This window comes from Macrobrachium nipponense, chromosome 44 (assembly GCF_015104395.2).
Source record: "Macrobrachium nipponense isolate FS-2020 chromosome 44, ASM1510439v2, whole genome shotgun sequence".
NCBI classification, from domain to species: domain Eukaryota; kingdom Metazoa; phylum Arthropoda; class Malacostraca; order Decapoda; family Palaemonidae; genus Macrobrachium; species Macrobrachium nipponense.
In genome coordinates, this window is record NC_087221.1 from 13,506,011 (window position 1) to 13,515,489 (window position 9,479).

Genomic DNA, 9,479 nt, shown 5'->3' on the forward strand with positions numbered 1-9,479 from the left:
AGTATTAATCAATATTATTTGAAAATCACTTAAATCATTTTTGTATCATAAAAATGTATTTAGTCGTGAAAGTAACATCGATATACACTAATTAGTATATATTTGTCAATGGAAAAGCCCGTGAATGAGCGAGTCCTCTGCGAATCTTGAGAATGTGAATATGGGTGGTTGACTGTAGCCTAATTAAGAGTAACAGTAATGCATTGTTACTTTGGGTGTTTTGAGATGAAGGTTTGGGGATGTATTTTTGTTTGAAATGATATTAAATTGTTTTAGTTTGATAATTTAAAGTATATTTTTGTTTGACTATCAAATTAAGTAGTTAAAATGTTAAAATAGGCAGTTATAAGCATTTTAGCTTTAGTGGTACAAGGCATTTTTAGAGGGGATTTTTGCATTTCCACGGTAGGTTCTGGAACCTATTCCCGCGTAAAAATGGGAGAGCACTGTAGTACATATAATCTTCAAACACTCCTAATATTTTTTACCAACTATTTATTATTTTTAAGGGTAATGTATTGAGCAGACTTTTAAATGAAATTACAGTAGTAACTTTAATTTCATTAAGTTATTTTAATACTTGGGGAGCATGATTAGGTTAATATTTGGTGTTCTAACTCTAGACATAAGCATTTATTAGCATTTTTAGAGACTGTGGCAAACTTAGGCAAAAATTCGATAGGGGGGCCTGATATCTGGAACCTAACCTCGTGTAAGATAGTTATTACTGTGTACTTAGATAAGCATGAAGAGTACCGTAACCAATTTACAACCAATTCAACATACAAACAGTCTGGAATGTGACTTCCTTGTAAGTAGGATGGTGTCTGTCATCTGTTTATCATGTCCATAGGTTTTATATAAATTTTGTCATTCTTAACAAAAGATAATGGCAGTGACCTTTAGGTGTACTGATGCTGGAAAACACGAAATCAATCAATCAATCAGTTAATCTTCCATGATTGATCATTGAAAGAGCTCAGATTTTGATATTGGTTTTTAAGCATCAGAATAGATTTTAAAATACTTTGTTTATTTTGTGCTGCTTTCTATTGAAATATGTTGCATTCATGTTTCTGTTTCTCTCTTTCTAAAGGCATTATATGGGCAAGAAGTTCATGGCTTATCATCAGCAGGTAAGCCATTGTCTGGATGGCTTGCCAGAGACTGTATACAAGAATGCAGAGAGGCTTGCGGTGGTCATGGCTACTTGAAGTGTAAGATATATATATGTAGTATGGTTTTGTTGCCACTTAATACATGGTATACAGTAGTGTTTCCATTTAGGAATCACCTAAAAATTTGTTTGCTCCTACTGGAATACAACCATTGCCTTTCATAAAAGGAGGTTTCTTCAGCTGGAGCTGAACAGCCATTGATTCATGGGAAACAAGGTGCAGGCAGTCCCCGGCTTATGATGGGGGTTCCGTTCTTGAGACGTGTCATAAGCCGTAAATCGTCTTAAGCCAGAAAATCATCAAAAATCCTAAGAAAACCTTACTTTTAATGTTTTAGGTGTATTAAAATTATGTAAACTGCATTTTCATTGCCCTTTTCATAAAAAACTTTCAAATATTGATTATTTTGCCTTTTTGGAATCATATTTCCTCCGTCAGATCGGTGTCGAAAGCATCGTAACCCTGGAAATAATTTCTGATGAATACTATAATTGAAAAGCGTTGTAACCTCGAAATGTCGTAAGCTGAACCCGTGATAAGCTAGGGACTGCCTGTAGTTAAATTGGTGAATATAAGGGGAGAGAGAGGTGTTACCCATGCTCACCATTTTATTCTTTCTTCAGCTGCCATAGAGAGGATGTTTCTTCTGCCTCTTCCTTGTGTCATAGTTAAATTTTGGATGAGTACCTTGATTTCTTTGCTTCTGTTACCTTGTACCTTCCGAAAGAAGCAAAGAGTCCCTGTGCATTGTGTGATTACGTTGTGCTTATTTTGGCCCTGTTAATTTCAGTTATGAATAATAAACAAGACCAACACTGGACCGGTGTGAAGGTCATGGTCAGCCATGTAGTGCTTCATGACTCCCATATTGGTAAACCCATGTATGTTTGGTATTATATATACAAGAAGAGGGTGAAGGTTTTGTTTGGGTTCTTCAGAAGGTATCACTCCATTGGAAATTACTCCAAATCTTTCTAGAACCTTCTTTCTTTCAGTTACCATTCATGTCCCTCCTATGCCTGGCTTATACCCCATAGGAGGGATTCATCACCTGTAACAAAATCATTCATCCCTCCTCTGGAGATGAGAAAGCTAGAGAATTATCTTCTTTTGACAACCTTTGAAAAATGTAGTCAACTTTGAATATTACAGGGAGTACTTCCCTTGCTGCATTCCTGGACTCCCCTACAGGAAAATTAACCTACCATGTTCCTATATGACTGCTATGCTACTGCTTCTGTAGTTTGTCTTCTCTGTTTATTACAGATAGTTCCATGGTGGCATTTAGTTGTGCAAGCTGATGTTTTGACTTTTCTTCCACCAGTGTACAAGTCAATTAAGGAGTCAGACAAGGTGGCAAACAAAAGAAGCATTCACATCATTCTCCCTCCTCTTCTTCCTCCTTGTCATTGTCTTCCACGTCTTTCTCTTTCCTGGTGTATGAAGAAGGGAAGGCCAGGGCATAGGAAGAAGTCCAGGTGGACTTCTCCCTATTTGCTGTTCCTATAGGCAAGAGACCACAGGTGCTAATTCAACACCAGGTAAACATCTTATCTGTGGCAGGGCTAGCCTATCAGCGCATGCCTGCTTCACTATGTTAGCCCCCTTACCTTCCTGTAGGGTCAAAAGATGGTTAATAGCTGTGAAAACAAACTGTTTGTTGGTTTTGTAGATACATTCATTGATTTAATATTTTTTATTGTTTGGGTCAGCCATTGTTCACAGCCCTTGTTATCCACAGGAATGGGTGTGGAAAGGTCTGCCCCTTGTGAAGATAAATTTTGATTGGACCACTGTGAATTAGTGTGGAGGAGTTGGACTGTGAATTAGTGTGGAGGAGTTCAAAGTACTGTACTATTGTGAATTGCTTTTGTGTGAGATTGATAATTCCTGCTATTGTGTAATGAAACATGAATAAAGATAAAAAAGTTTAAATGGCTCGAAAAGCAAGATTTTATTCGTATCTCATTTTGGCATTTCTGCATGTTAAAAGGAAAGGATGTATAGAAGATTGATGATCATCAAGTTGTATATTTTTAAGAAATTGTCCTGTAGATTGATTGTAGGTTAGTGTATGTGGTTAGGCAGGGATTGATCCAATAAACTATTGTTAATGGAAATTGGAAATACAAAGGTAACTTGTGCCAGTTGTGGATTGCTTTTAAATAAAGCAATTAGAAAATTGTATAATTTACTCCCCAAGAATGACAAACACCATTGCTCTTGCTCCGTGTCTTCAATTCAATACTGGCTCTTCAGAGAAAAATAAACCATAATGTTCCCACCATGCACTCTTAGGCTCACACTGGATGGCATTGTGCAGCCTTCTCACTCTCCCATACTCCAGGTCTATGGCCAGTCAGAGCTTGTCTAGGGGTAGCCCTCCTCCTTGCAGCTCTGTCGAGTGCAACAGAGTTGGCATATGTAGCCTGTTTGCTCTCGGCAATATGCTTGGTCTCAGTACCATGCATGGGTAAGCAGCAGGTCAGGAACTGCAAATTGTTCACCTTTGGGGGGATGTAGGTATGTCCTTACACCACCTCACTCAGCACAATTGGTCTCACAGGTGCCTTTGCCTTTGCAACCTGGACACTCTTGCTCAGGGGAGAGAGCTTCATTGGTTTCTTGTACCTCACACAGGCATGGTTCTCTTTCATTCTCTTTCTAGTATTCAGTTCTGACTGAGTATCAGAATCAAAAGGCATCACTTGAGGTCCAAATTCCATTCAAATCAAGATCCCTTATGTTCCCATCTGCCTTTATCAAGAAGTTTGTCTGGTATTGGATGGGAGCAGGTTCCCATCTGCCTTCTTTGTTGAGAAGTTTGTCTGGTATTGGATGGGAGCAGGAGTAAGAGAGGTAGTGGAAGTTTGGTGTGGCCACCTCTTCTCTTGGAGATGGGGTAGCAAGCCTTCTTAGGATCCTTTAGGTCCTGAGGGACCTGCTCCTCCAGAATTACTTCAGGCTGGTTAGTTCACTCATGAGTGCAATGCTTTTTGACATGCAACCTAAGCTTTTAACCTGCTGATTTTAGGCACTGCTCCAGAGGCAAGACTGTGGGTAACGTGGTTGTGGTCACAATTAGCTCATGGTGTTTTAACAGGTAAACATCCTGTTCTGTGGGTCTTGTAGTCAACTTGCTACCATTAGATCTAGAAAATTCCTTCCCCTGACTCTTACATGTCACCACAGGTTCTATATGGTGGAGGATGCAAAGGATGCACTTTGGTTTGGTGTATCAGTCTGTCAACCGACAAACATCTTCCCTGAGAGAGAGACTCCATCAGGATTTTTTCTCCTTCAGCAATGCAGAGAATATTGCAATGGAATCGATAGAAATGGCTTTGGTGCCAGCCGTATCTTGATTAGAAATGTGGATTGACACTGTTACTATAGGTTGTCACAAATATTGTCTTGGTGGATGAAAAGGCTACGTTCAGGAGATTTTTGGTGTCAGGTGGTAGGTCCTTTACCTACCTGGCACACCAGGTATCCAATCATTTAGTGTAAAGAAATATTTGCAAACTCCACTAAAACAAAGACAGCAACAGCACACCTAGCATGGACAAATCCAGATTTTCCAGACAGTGAAAGGGTGGTGGTTTTGAAATTGAATTTATAGGTAAAGAAAAAAGAAAATGATAGGGTAAGGCATCCTGTCACTAAACCACCGGGCACCTTGGCCTTTCTTCTAAGCATGCCTTTACAACATTTGAAAAACAAGAGGAAGAGGCAACTGGCAGAAAATTGCTTGACTGTACTGTACCCCCAAGCAAGGGAACTCCAATCCAAGAAAGTGGGAGACGCCAGCATAAAGGCTATGGCATTGTCCATGATTGAAGAACAGTGGTGTATTTTGGAGTGGCTTTTTCCTAGAGGAGATGTCTACCAGGCTGGTGAGTCTCTTCTACACAACAAGAAAAGACATAAAAAATGGTGAGAAGTGTAGGCATAAAAAATGTCTGTGTACAGAGAGGGACCCAGCAACACTGTACTGGCCAGGTTTAGAAGGGAACTTATCTATTATTAGTATCTCAAGGGGTGCCTGGTGCCTGGCCAACCTACTTGAAATACTAAATAGATAAGCATCATGTATATTGAACGATCATTTCCCCAGTGTGAGCTTATTGGTTGCAATACTGTTTTCCCAAGTCATATAACCTTACTATTTTAGATAAAGTTAGTCATCTTAAACAAGAAAGCCCATTCTAACATTATCCATACATTCTTTGTATATATACCAATAAAATGAGTAATGGGGCATGTTATTTTGAAACATTTATATAAATGAAGTTTTTATATAATTTTTATTTGGAATGAAATTTTAGCTTATAGATTTTTAGAGGGGAAATTTCTGAAAATATTATAATGTGACTGGAAATCATGTACTATTTAAATTTGATATTAACCCATTGTATATAAAGTTATGGTTACAAGGAAAAGCAAATTCTATTGTAAAATTATATACAAGTAACAGAAATGTACAATAACAGTTGTGGGTCTCATTTTCTATGTATTTTATTCTTTGTATAAACAGGTGCTGGGTTTGGTGACCTGCGTAATGATAATGATGCCAACTGTACCTATGAAGGTGATAATAACGTCTTGCTCCAGCAGACTAGCAACTGGTTAATTTCTGTTTGGGGTAAACGACCAGAAATGTCAGCAAAATACCCTATGGGTACCATTGATTACTTGGATTATGGTGATAAACTTCTGCAGCAGACTTGGAATGGGTCACCTTTAAATAGGTCATCAACAGATCAAGGTACGTACTTACTTATCCATTCTTTTGTGTGTGTAAAGTCACTACCCAACTTTCAAACTAGTTACGTTCCAGATAACCATTTGTATTTTGAATTGTTCAAAAGTTGGTTTTAAATATGTAATGCATAATTTTTGTTGATGTTTACATTCCTGGGTTAACTTGGGAGTCATAAATTTTACTAATTTCACTGTATTTTTAAATCATGAAGTACAGTATTATAAAGAATTACTTTGGATGTTAAAAAGGTAAATGGAAAAAAAGATAGACTTATAGATTCATACAATATTAAAAATTTAGTATTTTTTCCATGCTTTGAGAGTTATGAACTTCCAGAGAATTTTGGTGGAGCAGCATTTGACATTGGAAGTTCATAAAGGAAACAATCCACACCACCATTTATTGAAAAAATACATACTGACTAAATGTTTAATATAGGGAGATGAAATATAGAAAATGGGAATTCATCAAAGAGCAAGCAAAATTGAGAAGATAGAAATATTTTAAGAGTAGTATGAATGAGCATTCTTACGACTGTAAGAATACATGGTAGATAATCACAAGAATACTCGGGATAATCATGGAAGGGGTTAAAGGAATAAATTCTTTTTCTTTCTAGTGTTCTGTTCTTTGAAAAAATTATTACTAGGCAGAATATTATTATTATTAAATATATAAAGGATAAATTTATCCAGACTTTTGCTCCTAATAAAGGCTCTACTAGGCAGAATAGGCAAATTAAAGATAGAAATGGTAAGGTTCTAACAAAAAAGGGGAAATTGAAAATAGATGGAGAGAGTATTTTGAAAACTTTCGAAATGAAGAAAATCTCAGGAATATCATTGAGGATGAAATAGTAAATGAAAGAGAAGTTCCCAGGATTAGTCAGAGAGAAATGAGGTGGGCACTAAGTAAAATGAAGAAGGGTAAAGCATTGGGACCAGATGGAATACCAGTTGAAGTACGGAGAGGAAGGAATTGACATCTCGTGGGACTTGTTCAATAAGATCTTCCAGTAGTAGAAAATACCTGATGCCCGGAGAAACAGCCTGCTAGTCCCCATTTACAAAGATAAAGGGGATATCCAAGATTGTGCCAACTATTGGGTCATAAAACTGATGGCACATACCATGAAAATTTATGAAAGAATAATAGAGGCAAGGCTTAAGGGATGAAACATCTATAAGTAACGAACAGTTTGGGTCCGTGCCAGGAAAAGGGACAACAGATGCCATCTTTGTATTGCGACAAGTCGGAAAAATATAGAGAAAAAGGAAAGGAACTACATCTAGTATTTATAAATCTTGAGAATGCATATGATCGAGTGCCTAGGCAAGAAGTCTGGTGGTGCATGAGGGAAGAAGGTGTCTCGGAAAAACGTGAGTATTGTAAATTATATGTTTAGAGAATCAACAACACAGGTGGGAACAACAGAGAAGTTTGAGGTGAAATTGGGACTCCACCAAGGTTCTGCCATGAATCCCTATATTTTTGATATGTTAATAGATGTGATAATGGCTGGAGTGAAAGATCAGGTGCCTTGGAGTGTACTCTTTGCAGATGACATAGTGTTAGTAACCACCAGTAAGGAAGAAGCAGACAGGAAATTGGAGTTGTGAAGAAGTGCGTTGGAGAACAGAGGCCTAAAGATAAGCAGAGCAAAAACTGAATATATAAGGATGAATGGAGGAGACCAAGAGAGAAGCATCAACTTAGAGCGGGAAGAAGTAAAAAGAACTACCTCCTTTAAGTACCTTGGGCCGTGTGTCAATGATTGTGGAGGGATGGATGAGGAAGTGAACCACAGAATATACAGTGGGCCCCCGTATTCGCATTCTCCCGATTTGCGGACTCACGGATTTGTGGATTTCTCTCTGGACCGTATCTACTCATTATTTGCAGGAAATTTGCCTATTTGCGGTATTTTTCTATGAGAAATATCCACAAATTCCTGGGTTTTTTATCAATTTCATCATAAAATGTACTTTTTGTGATAAAGCTATTAAAAAAGCCAGGTATAAAAATTTTTAGTGGGTTTTTCTTGAGTTTTACCTACCAAAATAGGCCGTTTTCAGCGTTTTTATAGGGGTTCCAACTATTCACGGATTCTAAACATTCGATTGGGGGGGGGTTGCCTGGTACGCATCCCCTGCGAATACGGGGGGACCACTGTATGTAATCAGCTTGGTGCAGTTGGAGGAAAACATCAGCATAGTCAGACCTGCGTTGAAGTACAGTTGTGAAACATGGCCCATAAATAAGAAAGCACAAGAGAAGGATGGAAGTGGCTGAAATGAGAATGTTACGTTGGATGTGCGGAGTGACGAGAGACAGGATAAGGAACGACCTCATAAGAGGGACAGTGAAAGTTACAGAAATATCAAAGAAGCTGCAACAGAGACACTTGTAATGGTTTGGGCATGTTATGAGAGGAGAGGAGGATTCTGTATGTAAAAAAACCTTGAACATGGAAGTGCCCAAAACCAGGAGGAGAGATAGACCAAAAATGAGATGGAGAGAGACAGTGAACAGGGACATGCGACAGAAAAATGTGAGGTAATGGTGCATGATCGCAGATGTGGCAAAGGGGAATGCTCTGAACACAGTTTTAACTAGTAACCCTGTCTGTTTGTATCTCTGAATGTTCATAAGTAAGGTGGTGACTGTATTCCTATTTTTCTGATAGTACTATACTGTATTGTGGTTTTTACATCCTTTAAATGCCACTGTGTACTATTCTTCATGAAGGTATGCATGGCAAGAGTGACTTAATGCAAACACATTAGTAAGTAATTTTTTAGGATAAATCTTACCTACTGTTAGATAGTTTATATTGCCATGCTGATTAGACAAGGTGTAAGCTATCTTGAACAATAGGTAAAGTATCCAAATAATAAATTTTGTTGTGAAAATTTAGTAGACCCCATTTTTTTATGCTTCACTTTTTTTGCATTCACAGATATTTATGGAACATATTTTTCACTTTTATGCATGAAATTTCACTAATTCGTGAATTTTTGTATGGACTTTCTCTAAAATTATCACTAATTCACTTTTTTTTTTTGCATTAGGCAGTGAACTTTTATAAGCACTGAAGTCTAAAGGGACCAGGGTATTGGGCAGTTATAAGAATTTTTAGAGGGGATTTTGCATTTTGGCAGTGGGTTCTGGAACTTATCCCAGCAAAAGAAGTGGGGGAGCCCTGTATTTTCATGCATTTATTTTATTAAAGTTCTGAGTTTTAATGTCATGTTTAACTATTTTAGATGTATAGCGTTTGAAACAGAATTTCCAAATAAATGTTCCAAGCTCCTTGGTATGATTTTACACTAATAAAATCCATTTTACATTTCAGTTTTCCAAGTACTACTTGAGAAAACAAGCAGATGAGCTTAGCATTGACAAATAAATGGCATAGGTTGATTTGTTGATTTTTAGTAGTTGTATTGACAATTGTATTATGTTAAAAATGTATTTATTTACCACAGAAATTGTAGTTGTATGTAAGGAGGCCTTGAGGTGGCTTGTGTGCTGGC

The 9,479-nt window shown here is 37.6% G+C and overlaps 1 pseudogene; it reads left to right on the forward strand.

The window, feature by feature from the left end:
• Positions 1 to 9,479, forward strand: part of LOC135204032 (peroxisomal acyl-coenzyme A oxidase 3-like) — a 194,932-nt pseudogene that overhangs the window by 144,483 nt on the left and 40,970 nt on the right.